The following is a 16,056-nucleotide window of genomic DNA, read 5'->3' on the forward strand; positions in this document are numbered from 1 at the left end:
TTTTTTTTTTTTTTTTTTTTTTTTAACATAGGCTCGGAGTGAACTCAGCTATAGTTCTTTTAAAAATTGGCTCTATCAGCAGGTTAGATCATTGCAAGGGAAAATTTTTATTATCAGTAGCATCGCGCGTTATCACTTGTACACTGAGACATTGCCACTGACTCCGATCCAGAGATGGTCTACTTGTTATCGGCGAATAGAACGTATGCGCGTGGTAGAAGAATCTTTCGGCACAATTTTATCCACTGGTGCATACACTATAAATGCCAGTTAAGGGTAATCGATCAATGAGATTGATTGATTAAAAATTGTCATTGATTTTCATTTTTTCGGATTTCAAAGGGTCTCGCGATATCTCGTTAAAATCGCTCGAATCGCGGGACGATCTATCGTTCGCGCACTCCTTTCTAATACGAAAAGGAGATCGGCTACCGAGCGGATAAAAACAATTCTGCTGACCATTCTTGAGCGTTCGGTACTGAGCGTCGAATGTTCAGCCTGGAACCGTAACGGTTTGAAACTTTTGTTACACATGGTACATGCGAGCAACAGGAGGTTATTTGCTAGATAAATCTTGAACCGCCTCCTTGCATGCCGCGTGATACCCGATCGACGTTCGGCCGATCGTGTACAGCCGTACCTGAGCTTGGGCAGGCCTCATTCACGTATAGCCTCAACAAGAGCAACGTTTCAACATTCAACCGTAATACTTAATCATCGCTCTTAAACGTTTTAACGTTACATTTTCAACGTTAGGTCTTTGCTTCTATGGTCAATATATATGTATATATATTCGCATTCCTAATTCTTAAACAGTCTTACCTTAACATATTGGCTATACTCGCGAATATTACTCGACGCTATTTCCGCACTTCCTATCCAGTACCGAGCACTAATAACGCGTCGCGGAAGATTTCCGGTCGTTTCGACGTTACCGGCAGAGGGTGAACGACACCTGGCGAATACCGACTGGATATAATTTTCTTCATAAAGTGCACAAAGTTACAGGAGAATTCGTTTGCTTGCGTAGCACCTGCTGAAACCACAAATTTGTGGTTGAATTTTGAAAAAAAAATTTTTTCCTCCAAATTATTTTCCATTCAATTCCAATTGCCATTTTCACCTCAAATCTTCTATAAGAATTGTACGGCGCGAGTGTACGCCGTAGGATGTCTATTACTTTTGCACGACTTTAAACCACGTGATGGGCACGGTGCATTATGGTTATTAGCATTTAATGCGTTAAAGGAGCCTGAGGAACAGCTCGGAGTGACGAAGCTGTTAACGATAAGTGCAGGACAATGTACGACGATCCTACGCGGTGCACCTGATACCAACGCACTTGTTGCTCGCACATTGTGCCACCATTACTCGGCACTAATTCCGACGCTCGGCGTCGTCTACGCTCGCCTCCGTCTATCTGGTAGCGTCGGGCGGGCAATAGGTATGTCAGGACAAATTCCCACGTGAATGAACCTTAACTTATCCAATGTCCAAGCGCGCCTCGGGATGTACGATTAAATACATAGGCAGTGGGTTCCTAGTAAATTAGGCGTCGCGACGGTCCTTTCTGATCGATTTGAACGCTCCTGGTATATAAAGCTCGAATAAAAACCTTTAATTTCAGGCCGACTATACTCTCTGTGAACGTCGGACTGCGCGACGCCGCTACGCGAGACGGCTCCGTCTTAATGAAAATCCACAGTTCCCTAAAGCTTCTACTTTCACAGTGAATTAGGGCGGCGCTTAAAGAAAACGAATCGAGGATCGAGGCAACGAAATGGGAAAATCATCCCTACTTCCCGTGTCGTTCGTGACCAACTTTTGGTACGATGCTTAGCGTCCGCACCTGTTTCACCGATTCTATACATGTTCAAGGGGGACGATGGTTTTTTTTGTTTATTACTAATTATTAATTTTACGCTTTGTAACACGCCAATAAATATTTATAAGCAACGGAAAATTCTCGCGAGTGCACCTTTTAACGACGACGCTTAACGGTTTTACTGCCGCGCTCGATCGGCGCAACGACAGTTTGCTCGGTCAGTCTGGCCGGTACAAGTGCGCTACTACTTTCGCGGGCGTTTGACAAAATTCGTCACGTGCGGCCGGCCAATTTTCATGGGAACCAGTTAGAAAGCTTATGAAAAAAAAAAATTCTTACGTTACCCTTATCAATATCCCATAGTCCGCCGTGCTCACTGTGTCAGTGCACTCGAACAATAAAAACCTAACCTAACGAGAGCGTTAAACCAATAAGATTCACCGTCAATAATTCGATTTCGACTACCTTGCTCTAATTATTTCATACCTGTCGTACATGATCGAATCTGATTGGACAACACGGAATCGAAGCAACAAGAAAGTGTAGATATCAACTGGCTCCTTGATTGATACAGATGACTACATTCAGCTGATGTATGCTAGCCACGTACGAGTACGGTGAAACAGGTTAGGTATCCTGACAACAAAAAATCAACTTCCCTCTCATTGATATCGTTAGGGACACTGTCGTTCCTATGCGGGTGTCACAGATCGATATTTATCATAAAGTACCTCGAGTTTGTGAAGAACCCGATATTCACAAGGATAATTCAATTTTTCCAAATTTTCGTTTTACCGTTACACTCAACACCCGCGATTAAAATCGATCGCGATTGAGCGTAGAAATAATTTATACAGCTTTGACGTACATTCATCCCTGGTTCTGCCACGTGTCGTAGGACACTTGCAGCCTCGCCTGGTACAGCGAGGACCAAATAAAGCAGACGACGTCCCAAACGACACCAGACGTCTGCAGGCCGTGCGTCGGTATCTCGTAGCCCAAGCACACTGGAGCAAGGGTACTTCGTACGCAGAATAAAATGAATCGTACCGCTCGGAGTAAATCCATCCCGGTACCAGAAGAGATATTGCTGACGCGGCCGTGTGGCGTCCTGAGTAGATAGGCACCACTGTAAAGTGTTAAGGCGGTGTATGCAAGTACGATGCATACACGTGCATGGGTATACATGAACTGAGAGTTCGTAAGTAGAATAGATAGGTAGGATGCAATCGGGGCCAGGTGTGGCACAGAGTACGAGAACACACCGACTAACCGACCAACCAACCAAACGACTATACGACTATGCGACTATACGAGCAGCGACCATGCGAACCTACCAACGTCCAACTATAAATAGATGCGAGCTACCTGTACATCTAGGTACACCTAGGTACCTATAGGAGGTCCTGCACGTATATATATAAAATTGTATATAACGTACTGTATCAGAGTAGGAACCTAACCTAACCTAACTCCGGCAGACCCCAGCCCGGTTAACTGTATAACCCAGTGCAGTTGGCCACACTGCAATTAACCATCCGACAACTCGGCTCGCCGGCCAATAAAGAAAACAGAAGGACCGCACCCGCGCACATCCTTGACATGACCGCGATGATGCCTCCAGCCGGACTGGGTAGCCAGCGCCATCTTCCCACTGACGGACCGAACTACACGTCCTACGTGATTATGGTGCTTCGAATAAACGAAACGTCCGATTGCTTAAGGTTAACCGCCACTGGTCTCTTGTCTCTTTCGCTTGGCCTTTGACTTATCTTTTTGGTTTATTCTCAAACTAGTCGTGGCGGGACGGGCGAATTTATCTTTGGACGTCCGTGGCGTCGTCTGATAGTGACAAATTGGTACGAGGTCGTCCCTTGATTACGGTTGTTCCTCGTTTGATTTAGACGTGATTACGGGAGAGGTTCCGGATGATACCGAGGAGGGCAGCACTTTATACGGAGGTAATGGTAACGTAAGAAAATGACGTCCCGACGCGAAATGACAGTACAGAATTACATTGATGTCCAGCTGAGATAATGTCTCCGGCGTCGGACTAACCTTTCGTTCATGACTGGTTTAAAGTTAGTGAAGAGTTATGGCCGCGGCAGCGCTGACAGACGTTATTTATTACCAATTTCGAATAATTCCGACTAATCCTAACCTCTATAATTGACCTGACAAATTTAAACTGGATTGGAGCAACGTTATGTATATATCAAAATAAAAGCAATATCCTATTTTCGATTAATTTCCAAGACGTATATATATATTATTCCAAATTTATAACCTAATACGTACATGGTCCATCGATCTTTGTCTACTTTACTTACAAAAAACTCACTTAAGGTAACGAAACAGTCAGAGCACCTATTAAATGCATCCTGCTCCGCATATGCACTTAGCTGCGTATAATGCAGTTCGTTCGGTCTTCGACATAAGTATTTCACACTAACGACATTTCTAATTTCTTCTATCCTAAGTCAGTGGTTTCTCTGTCTTTCTTTGTCTCTGTGACACTTATACGTCGTTTTTCAGGCAACGTCCACGAAGTTCAAGAATCTAACGACTACCATCTGACGCAACCAACTGCTCGAAGGTAGCAGCAGTTGTCTTAAGACTCGAAAGTACCTTCACACATGTCCGTTGGGGTGTAGGACCGCTTGCAAGGGTGCAACTTAAAATGTAAAATGTAAAACTTACGGCGTGGGGTGTAAAGCAGATGTTACCCCGTGCGATTAGAATTTTTTCTTTTTAATTGACCTTAATGAGAGAGTTACCCAACCCTATCTGACGATTGCCTAAAAAATAATAAAATCAGCCATCAGAAACAGGAGGAAAAAAAATGTCCCCAAAAAATACCAAAAAAAAAAATTTGTCCTTATAAATCAGACTGAAGGATCGAACGACCATGAGTCGACAATCCTGACCTAAATTCGATCCGAATTAATTCCCTGAATCGACGAGATATTAAAATTTTCGAGCAAATTCTCATTAGTCAATATCTTATGTATGACAAAAAATTGTGATCAGTATTTTTTTATATTTTTTTTTAACCCAAAAACAATCTCTTTGTACAATAACACCGGTATCTGTCAGTGTAATTAATTTCGAAATTAGCCATAGGCTAATTATGAATCCGCGTAATCGCGTCAGCCGCGCACTTGTGTTCCAGTGGGTGTTCCACAGAAATGAAAGATCGAAACTTCTTGCTAAAGAACTCGGTGTTGCTGGAACTGGCTGCGATCCGGCAGCGATTAGCGTTTCCTTTCGAGAGGATCTATCATTATTGCGTATAAGCAGCTACGTAGCTGTAATTGGCCAATGTAAACACATCGCGGCAATGCGCCGTGTGCGGACTGCACGCAGTTGCAATTCCATTCACGTTCACGCTTTACATTTGTCTGTATGTTTTACCTACCTAGATGCAGACTGCCGACTCGAATATTCCTGTAGCCTCTTCTAGCCGTGCGTTCGAGTCTCTCGCGTTCAAAGCACTCAACTCACGCACTGACACTTTACTGTTCGTCACACTGAGCACAGTTTTATATCCATCGGTGAACCGTTCAACCACTTTGTCGCACTTTTCAACAAGATTTACGTAACGAACCGGTTAAATTTTATTTTTCACCCACAACAATACCAGTGAACGTTGACTTTTCGCGTGGATCGATCGCCGGTGAAGATTACTTCTCGATGATTGATCTTGATTGATCGAACGGAGGATACGAGGGTATACGTGGATCTAGAACGTGTTCTCGACGTAGCTTCCGTCTTTGAGGATCATTAGATGAATGTTGATGAATGGAGAGTGCAATGATTATGGTTGATCTTCACACAGAGGCCACGCACTCATTTCTATTATCACGGATCACGTAAGCTGCACGTATCTTTTATTTATTATTTTTTTTTTTTTTTTTTTTTTTTTTTTTTTTTTTTTTTTTTTTTTTTTTTTTTTTTTTTTTTTTTTTTTTTTTCGAGTGATCGCTACTTTTTTTTTTACCGAGGATGATCACTGGATCGAAGATCAATTATTTTCGAAAAACCATTCAAAGTGAAATTTTTTTTCGTCATTCGGACAATCTGCTGACTTGTCCGACTGATATGTCTGATACGGGTAACACACGCGCGCACATACGACTGCGAGAACTGAACTGGAGAAAAATGATAAGAGATATCAATAAATGATCTGCACGATCATTCACAAGAATCACAAAGAGGTAATGTCAGTGGTCGGTCGTACGGCCGGGACTGTTAAAACACAAGATCAGAAATTCTTCCGGTCGTCCTATCAGGGCGATCGTGTCAAGGGCTCCCAGAGAAGGTCCAAAAGCTCGGCTGGACCGGAGGTTGGTCCCATCGATACGTAGAAATAGGTAAGGGGGCCCCCAATGTGTTCCGGTTGCGTTACGCTTTACGCTTAACGATTTACGTTAGGATGCACAGGGGGTGGCGGCGCGTCCGTCGGTCACAGGCCGATCCGATTGCTCGTTCGGATTGGCGCGCGCGGGCTGTCACACTCCGCGAAGCGTGTTGCTGTCTGTTCGCTACTGTTGCTTCTGACCGGTTGATCACTGTCGTTGCCAGTCGTTGCTATTGTCGGTGTCCGGTAACTATCGTTTCTGTCGCCGCCTGCCACTTCGATCTCCGTGAGCCCAGGAAGTAAGAAAACGCGGCCGGGAGATCCGTAGCGAAATCGCGTAACTGACGAAACGGAGTGACGAGTGAAGGATCGAAGGATCGAAGACGGTGGATTCGACGATGAAGATCAGGACGATCGGAAGGGATGGAAGGGAACGAGAACCGCGAAGGATCCCAGGTATGATAGCAAAGTAAAGTAAGGATCTAGGCTGTGTGTACCTCGTGGAGCGTGCAGCAGGAGGCGTGCTGTCCCGGACTGGACTAGCTTGGGCCCCTCGCGCAGAGAGGGCCCGTCGCGCTTCACCTCCGCTTCACTCGGCCCCCACTCTCTCTCTCTCTCTCTCTCTCTCACTCTCTCTCACTTCCTTCGGACTCGCGCGACTCTCCCGCTCTCCTCGATCCCTCCTATGAACCCTCGCTGCTGCGCTATCAGGCAAAAAACAAAGAGGTGCTGCTGAGTGTGCTGCTCGAAGGAGAGAAATAGTGAGCGGAGTCGGTGAGCGAGCGAGATCGGGTCTACCGGGGCCTCACCCCACCCAGCTCAACCACCACCACCACCACCACCACCTCCATCAGAACGTTTCTTTTACCTTCTACTGATTCTCCGTTTCTCTTGGCTTCTATCCCTACCCCCTAACTTCATCTATCCCTACCCGAGGGACACTGCTGACCTCTAACACCCCAGACACCTCCTACTGCCACCCTCTCTAAACCTCCCATTTTTATTGTCCTCCCTATTTATCCTACTTCTCCCCCCTGCCTCTTCCCTTATTATCTATGTCTCTTTTTTGTCTTTTTTTGTATGACTGATCATTGCTCCTACATCCCCGCGACACAACAGGTGTCGTCGATTTCCATCTCGGATCCTCACCTGTTCGCTTAAGCGCCGATACTTGGATTACTCCAGTACTGGATTAATGAACTATGGACGATCGTCCTACCTCCGGCTGTCGATCTTCGCGGTATCCTGTCGATGACCTCTGACCCAGGTCCTGTACTCTCGTCGGAAAGATCGGAAGTAGAAATTACACGGTTATGTCTGAATGATTTCCTAGAAATTTTATATCGTTCCTGGGTACGTTTGAGGATTTACCAATGCATCATCGGTCGTACCGATTCTGGGAACAGATCGAAGATCAGATCTCGTCTCGCTAGAGAAGATCGACGATTCTGTCGAGCATCGAGAGTCAATGAAACTTTTTTTACGTTTTACCCGAATGATTACGGAAATGCGTTTTTAAGGAGAAAAATGGAATTTCACTGGAGTCTAATATTTTTTTAAATAAATTTATAGATTTTAAATCAGTATCTTTTACCGACTGCTATACATTGTCATTACGCGATTGATGTTACAGCTTGATTTTGATCTCAGAAAATTTCGAGAGACTGCCGGTTAATGATTTCCTTCGTTTTCATCCAATCCCATACTATGCGTTGTCATTTTCATCGTCCATACCGGTACCGTTACAAGTGGAACCAAACGGAACCACGCTTCTTAAACATTGGAGAACCACCCTGAACCCGAGTCCCCTTTTCCGTTTACCACCTCAGAAAATTGTACTTTGGGCAAATCGTTATGAGCTATTTATTTGATGAGGAGGCAATAAATCAGCAGGGCAAACAACCACATCGATATCGAAGTCATGCCCTCCCACAATCGTACATAAATTCATTAAAAGCCACATTTTTTCCACCGTTTCATTAACCACGACATTCACATACAATCCAATGTTCAACAGGAAATCCGGAAATATACTGGTTTCGGAGTTTAATAAAAATACAAGTCATTTGATAAATCCTCGTCACTTCCTCCTCAAGCGCAATTCATTTCCGTAGAAAAAGAAAACCGTTCTCCTACTCGCAAAGCTGTAAGGGTCCTTACTAACGAAAAAGAACATTTTTCATTCTATGCGCTTCTTTCGTTCTTACCCAGCTCATAAATTCCAGGGCGCGGTTGCCACTTCTTCACAAAGCCGAACGAACCTTATCGTAATTGCGATAAGCTCGACGGCATCCGAAATGTGAACCTTCCAAAGGCATGCGCGCGCACGACTTCCGGCGTAAGAGCGTATATAGACAACAAGGTGTAGATACCGATATACCATTGCCTCGACGGTTATCCCGTTAAATTAAAACCGTCTAACCCAACGTAACGCGCAACAGGTCCCAGCTCAGAGCCAATTTACGCGGAGCAGGTTGTTCATTGTTGTTGCCTATATGCACCCCACGTGTTCAACGTGCAACCTGCATCGCCGCTGCCACTGCCATCTACCCATAGTTAGTCCATACTGCTAATAGACATGCGGAGGGACGCTCTCTAATGTCCGTGTGTCTATCTGTCTATATTCTGCTACGTTCGGCGTTGCACTTGTTTCTGGGCCTGATGATCAGTCAGTGTGTCGTGGCACCTGTTTCCTACTGGCGAAGGTGCAACGTGCGCAACACGCCCTCTGCACTTGTTTCCCTCCACTTTTACCCTCATGCCTGCCAACAACCCCATAATGCATTCCGTACTGCCAGACGAATGGCTGGCGATCCCGGGTGCCAGGGTTAATGACACTGAACTCGTATAGGGTTCGGACCCAAAGAATGGGCCGTTTATCGTAGATCTTCTGGATGATTACACAGAATTCTCCGTCTTTTTTTTTTTTGGTCCGTCCATTCCACGAGAGGATTACGAGCTTCTGGTTTTTGAACTTTTAGGCAGTTGAGGATTCGCGGCAGAAGGCCTACTTAATGTCTCCGACATGATGGGGACTGTCTCTTGGAAGTTATAATGGCATCGCTAGTGGGACTTCCATTAGTCCACAGGAAGAAGAAAATACCGACGGCTTTGTTTTTTTTTTTTATAGTTTTTCTTTTTCTTTCAGACATCTTACCTCCCATTGGGCCTTATCCCAAAGCTACAGGGATCGGCACCAAATATTATTTTCGATAGGTCGTCCATCCATTTACCATCTTTGTCACTGTTATCAGTAAAACCAAAATTTCATCTCGTCGAGGAAAAACTTTTGATAATCTCTGAACTCAATGCAACAGAAAAAGAGACGAACCTCTTGGGTCCCAAGCTATCAAGGACGTTGGGCCCGTCTAAAATGCGCGGGAAGCACATGTTAGAATCAGCTGGTGTTCGCCGGTTGGGTCCGGGCAGTTTGGGCCGTAGGGCCCAAAACGTGCCAACCAGCCAACGGTCCGTTAAACGCCCCTCGTGCACGGGCCCATCGCGCGCACATGGCCCTCACTCGTTCTCCTCGTCAAGGTGGTGTCCTACGTATTCCTTCAAGACACGCACAACGTCGAAATCGGTATTCTTATATTAATGGCATACCTTATTATCATTGTTATTATTGTTATTAGCGTAAGCGGTTGCGAACGGTAACGGACGCGTCAACGGCTTCGGGCACCTGACGCACAGCTTAAAGCGAGTCTCCTAAGGTTGGCAGCCCTTCTTCGTATGTACCCCTCGTTGCAATTACCAACCTCGTTTGAATTTTTACGTTTTAATGACTTCTTCGCTCGTTTTTAAAGACACAAAGGGGAACCTAGAACGGAAGTATCGGGAGTTCCAGCCCCGTTTCGGTCCCTGGATTAATTAGCGTTCAATCATTTTTTTTTTTATATTCCATCCCGATATACAATATCTTAACCAAGACACGTTCCCTTATCAGATAAATATTAATTGACATAGGTTAAAAGGATTTTCATAAAGGATCAAAGACGTAACCGTCTTCGCGTTTAACGTCCGTCTATCCTTCGACAGCCGTGACGACTTTATATGTATATATATCAACTGCACTTAATGGCCGATCAATCCTTGTTTAGATGTCAAATGATTTTTACAACGATGAATAATGTAAGTCGCTCTCGTATCTTTAAGACTCGTTGCACTTCCCGTCGGTCTCGCTCGACTCTGAACGTTTCGCAGTCGAGGTGTACATCCGCTCATTGAATAGCCCGACATTGACGATAATAGACGCCCTCTATTTCGATGCCTAATGAAGGAGTATCCAATAAGGACACAAGTCCTAATGGGTATCTCTGCTGTTCTGCAATTAACGTTTGCTCACACGACGCCCGACAGGCAGCCAAGAGGGCAACAGGCCAACAGGGCGTTTCTAAAAAGAAGCCGGAGGCTCCGCTACTCCAGAGTCCGTAGGAAGGAATATAATATAGGCAGTGTGTACAGTCGCCGCATGTTGTGAACGGACGCCTGGAGCGATGGGCGGCGTATGAGAATAGATGTACCCGGAGGGTCCCAGTCAGTCTCAGGGCCCGACAATGCGAGGAACCTCCTGGCAAATGGTGTGCCAGGAATACCCGATTAGTGTGCAGATATGAGTGGGCCTGAGCTAATTCAGCATACTGTGATACCGATCGTGCTAATCGATAGGATCGATAATCTTTCTGGGCATTAAAATCAATTAAAAATAAATAAATTCAGTAAGGGGTCTGGGACTGATACTATTAATCTTGCACGTAGGAGGCGTTTCTGCACTTGTATGGGGGACTGATTGATCGGCATAGTTGGGTCTGATGCAACGTGGGGCGACTCGGGGACTAGAAGCGTGGATGAACCTGGGGCCTGACAAAAGGAACGGAAGCGTGGCAGGGACTTACGTATCCGTTCGATGATACCTTGGGGCCTTATTTGATCTGGGGATGAATAAATAGTGTTGAACCTGCGAAGATATAGGGCCCTGAGCTTTAAGGGCGTTTCTTAGCTGATCGCCTTCGGGCAAGGCTACCGACTCGACTGAGGATGCTCTGTAGAGCGAAGAACGCATGGTCGTAATCACTGTTTTCGATAGGAGTCATCGAAAGCGCTATTCTGACTTTGCGGAATTTATCAGTACTAGACGCAGCGTTTCTTCCTGTCGTTTGTTAATAGACATTCTGTTGATAAATTCGAATTCTACGGTTTCACGAAGACCTGGAAGGGATGCTCCACGCATCATTAGTAGAGGCTGAGGCTGGGCCTGTGACCTAAGGCCCGAAATTTCAGGGTCTGTGGGTTAACCCTAGTTATTGTTTCGACGCCTTCATCAGCGCCACTCGGCGCCATGTCACGCAGCCACACTAGCCGGCCCTCCGAGTAATGAGAAAATAACACGAAATTACACAGCACGACCGAGCGTGCGTCTTCGGTACGTATTTTGAACGCCCTCGAGAGGACGCCACCGGCGTCGCTTCCTCGATTCACTTGCGATAACCTCAGCGTTGTCCCTGACGTGGGACGCCGCAGGCGTAAAAAATCATCACTAGCTACGTCTAGACTACCATTTGAATGAGTGACTATCACACATGAATAATACATTGGGACCGATAAAAGTTTACATAGAAGCCCGGCAGCGTGTTTACCTGAGATTAACTCACTCAACATATCAACGATAAAGAAAAATTGTACATAGCATAAAAAATATCCTCAAAAACCGTACATCAAAAATACACTGTGCCTCCACGGTGAATTTACAGGTCATCGTAGACGAGTGCCTATATGTATAGTACACCGAAACGCAGTCGATACTTTTTTGGATAGATATCAAGGATTTATAAAAAATACATTTTAAAAGTAACCACTACCATCGCGTAAAGTAGTGCGTATAAAAATTTGAAATTAAAAAAATCTATTTCAATATCGCCCATCATGTTATCATAAACAAGTGCAATTATCGTAATGCACTCTGGCGCATCCGCAAGAACCGACAGGCTCGTTTGTCGCGTGGCTGGCGCGAGATCGGCCGTTCGGGTTAGTTCGGGTTCGCGAGGTCGCCCTCGGCTGGTGACCGGCGTGCCCCGGGGCCCGTGGCCAGCTGGGCCGGGCAAGCGGGTGGGAGCTAAATGGGGCCCCCAACGAGGCCCCAACCGTGTATCCACGACATAGGAGGGAACGAAAGAAGAAGCCAGAGGGGCCAGAGAGCAGCGGCGGACACAGCCGCGGGTGATTACGTCGCCTGTCGGCGCGGAACTGTCTCCTCCCACCCGCGGCGCCCACTGGCCTCCCATTGGCTGCCTCCTCCGAAGGAAACCGAACGGGCCTCTTTCGTTTCAGCGCCGCTTCGGGTCCTACTCTCTACGGCTCTTCTACCTATACCCTCCTCACCTCCTCGTTCCCTTCGTCGGCATCTCTCTCTCTCTCTCTCTCTCTCTCACTTAGTCAATCATTCCGCTTCTCCACCACCTTCTCAAGAACTCTAGCCCCCTCGTCGCCACCCTTCTCCTCATCGTGTCCCATATCCAACCCTTCACCTCCCTACGTCATAAACCTCCCCTCCTACCTCCTTCATTCTAACGTAGCTTCCTCTCTCCACGTTTAGCCTCCTCCTACGCTCGCGCCTTTATGCTTTCGCAACCGACGCACCGGTATGTCGATCTCGTGGCAAGTATCGCAGACATCGACACCTTGAGAACAGACTTTAACATGACTGTGAAAATTTAAAGGATGGAGCTTGAAAAATTAAAAAAAAATATTTTCTGATATATTTATATTTGGGACTTTGTTGCCAACTGATATATTTCATGTGTACGAAGGTAATAAGACGAATATACGTAGATACGGAGGATGCTACGGGGACAGTCAAAAAGTACTGGTCGTGGTGTATTATGAATTATTCTAGTTTAAAAAAAAAAATTTCAGAATTTCGATATTTTTAGAAAGGGTTAGAATCGATGTAGGCATGAGAGTATTTACATAATGATTTTAGTTTGGTAGGGATTGGCTGGAATCTCGCAACTGCAATGTCTGTGTCGCTATGCCGGTGTCCAGGGACTAACGCTGTAGCCCGCCGTCCCGGGGAAATCTCGTAAATTACGTAAAAGTGTCAATGACTCATTACGACTTTGCGAAACCGCAAAACGATTTTCACCAATTTGTCAAGAAGAACATTTTGCCGATTCCTTGATAATTGTGTTGTTACTGTCACGAGAAGAACGAGCGATCGTCATTGACCATTTATCGATACGACGTACCGTTGGTTCGCAAAAAATCTGTACTCTTAAAAACAATTGAAAATAACAAAACTGAAAGGACGATAAAAAATGGACAGGCAACGCCTGCTAAAATAAATATCAAAAAGCAATGTAAATTCGTTTCGCAACGAATCAACAACCACATCGGTTTATCAGCTGATTCGGTCATTACCGATTTTTTCATCTGTTTCGGGCTGTCTGTGAAAATATCAGATCAGTCCACAGCAAGTGGATTATGAAGAAGTACGAAATTATTTTTCGTTTCTTCCTCAGAACGAGCAACGGTCATCCTATTTCCAGGTTATTTCGTTCCTCGAGTCATCATCGAGCAAAGTTACTGGTGTGATCGATGATCGATGACGACCATTCTCAGGGAGCGATCTACAGCCAGGTTGATATTTCGATCTAAAATCTTGATTATAACAGGTGGTAAAAAAAAAATTAGAACTGACAGCTATTAGCGATCAGTCAAGCTGACAGTATTAACAGTCTTGCGGTCTCGTTCTCATTTTCATCCTCGTAGTCGTCTGGGGTCAGATTTGGTGAAATTGTTTAAAAAATGTTCCGAAATGGTTGCCGGCATACAGATTACAGGTTGGATCATTCGATAGTTAGATACCCGATGACACAACGTTCCAATGCACCTGGATCCACCTGTCCAGAGTCGCGCGACGTGCTTCGGCTACCGTACCGGCGTCCCGACGCGCCAGGGGTTGATGTCACGATCACACAACCGTGACGCAGCACTTCACTTCCAGGTAAACGACGACCCCACTTTCTGCGCTGAACTCCACAGGTTCACTCTTGGAATAAGAATCTTCCGCTCTAGGTTGATCCTCTTGGTGCAGTTCGGAAAAGCTTCTGCGCGTGGATCCTTGGCGGTTCGATTTTAACGATCTTTCGATTTTAAACAGTTTCCTCTTTTCACTCATTACACGTTACCACGGTGTAGTGGCGGAAGCGCTAGCAGGTAGTAATTAGGATTGGGTACTCCTTGAAAACTGTTGGATGAAAAGGAAGCAGGTAGACTTGGGTAAAGGATTGATGTCAGGGAGAATTTTTTTTTTTTCAATAGTGGGGATACTACCGGTCTCTGACTTTGAGAAAGATTCGAAAACCATATTCGACCCCTTTTAAATTTCGACTATAAAGCGTAAACCCACTACCCAAGTAACTGCCACTCTACTGTGACGGCCGTCAGTCAATGTTCGTAAAAAAGCCGAAATTAACTTATTACAGTCCTCTTCCTTATGGGGCCACTACCCAAGGGAAAGGGTTCTCAATTCGTATTTTTATAGAATCGAGTAAAATGTGATATCGTGTATTGATTTTTATTAAAGTCTAAATTCCATTCGTTTGATGTGGGTTATTGAGCGTTTAATGAAATCGATGCTTTATTTGACGATTTTTTTAACTCCAATCGATAACTTAATAATCGTTCGATTTACTCATTAACGCTGATTTCTTTATACGAATTTTATTAATTGCTTTTAACGGGTCTTCACTTTGATTTAATTGTTCGCAGCATGGTGGTCCACACTCTTGGTGTCCGACCCCACTGTCTGCACCGTTTGATAAATGCCCACGAACCTCATAAGTATTCGGCCCAGCGCTGGCGGCCGCCAATTGGACCACCCCGTCATAAATAAAAATACAAAAAATAAGTTTAATAAAAATACATCTTTCAGTATCCTTATCTCGGATCTTATTACGAATTGAAGATCGAAATTGTGAATATTCTGAAAAAAAAGTTTAGTCACAATTTATATTTTGTAATTTTTACGAAAAAAAATAATTTTTTCTATGCCTATTTCTTATATCTTTTCCTTAGACTGCTTTAGAATCAAGACTTTCTATAAATAAGTTGAGAACTCCTGTCATTCATGGGATTATAGTTACGGCAAAGTGCACCCTTTCAAAAAGCGGCGCCCATAAAAGACAGAAGCATCAAAAGCATCGCTCTCCTCCTCGCGTTACATTACGTTATAATTTCAATAACGCTCATTGTATTTGCTCACCAATTCTAATCGAGCAATTCCATTTCGCTGCAATTCGACGATAACTTTACCAACTTGATTTCACGTTGCCTCGCGGGGCCTTCGATATCCAATTCACAGCTGGTATCCGCCCAGATGCACCTAACCTCACTTGTATACATGAACGCATTGTTACAACAAAACTTCAACACAGCGCTACATTGTGTAATAGCTCCAAGCAAAATTCCGTGTATATTTTAAAAGAAAAATTAAAAAATTTCTCATACACTCCTACCTTTTACCTATAAAAGATAACATCTGGCTATTGGCACTGCCTATACTAATATAGGAATAACATGCATATACGTTTTGATGCAATCAAATGTAATTTTTAAATAAAATACATAGCTCTACGACTCCAACGCCATACGTAATAGAAAAAAATTAAATTGCTCGAGTGATAATACAATTTTTTTTTCGATGAAATCAAAGTGTCTAATATATTTTATGTATCGGAAATGAAATCTTCAATAAATAAAATCTTGTCTGTATTTTTAATTCATCACCAATATAATTGCTGTTATTAAATTAAAAAAATTTTTTTAGAAATTTCGAAAATTGCGAGTACCTTGATGATGAGCAAGAAATGAG

At 44.5% G+C, this 16,056-nt stretch overlaps 2 protein-coding genes across 8 annotated transcripts in view; one reads left to right on the forward strand and one right to left on the reverse strand.

The window, feature by feature from the left end:
* The window catches only part of LOC107269076 (paired box protein Pax-5), a 94,185-nt gene extending 88,448 nt beyond the window's left edge, over positions 1 to 5,737 (reverse strand). For all 6 annotated transcript variants that reach the window (XM_015742529.2, XM_015742532.2, XM_015742538.2 and 3 more), the window contains exon 1: positions 5,244 to 5,737. The gene's annotated coding sequence lies outside the window, so the exon portion shown is untranslated. The remainder of the gene's footprint in view (positions 1 to 5,243) is intronic.
* The window catches only part of LOC107269077, a 56,531-nt gene that overhangs the window by 29,259 nt on the left and 11,216 nt on the right, over positions 1 to 16,056 (forward strand). The window lies entirely within an intron of this gene.

Source organism: Cephus cinctus, unplaced genomic scaffold, assembly GCF_000341935.2.
Source record: "Cephus cinctus unplaced genomic scaffold, Ccin1 Ccin1_scaffold0597, whole genome shotgun sequence".
Classification (NCBI taxonomy): Eukaryota; Metazoa; Arthropoda; class Insecta; order Hymenoptera; family Cephidae; genus Cephus; species Cephus cinctus.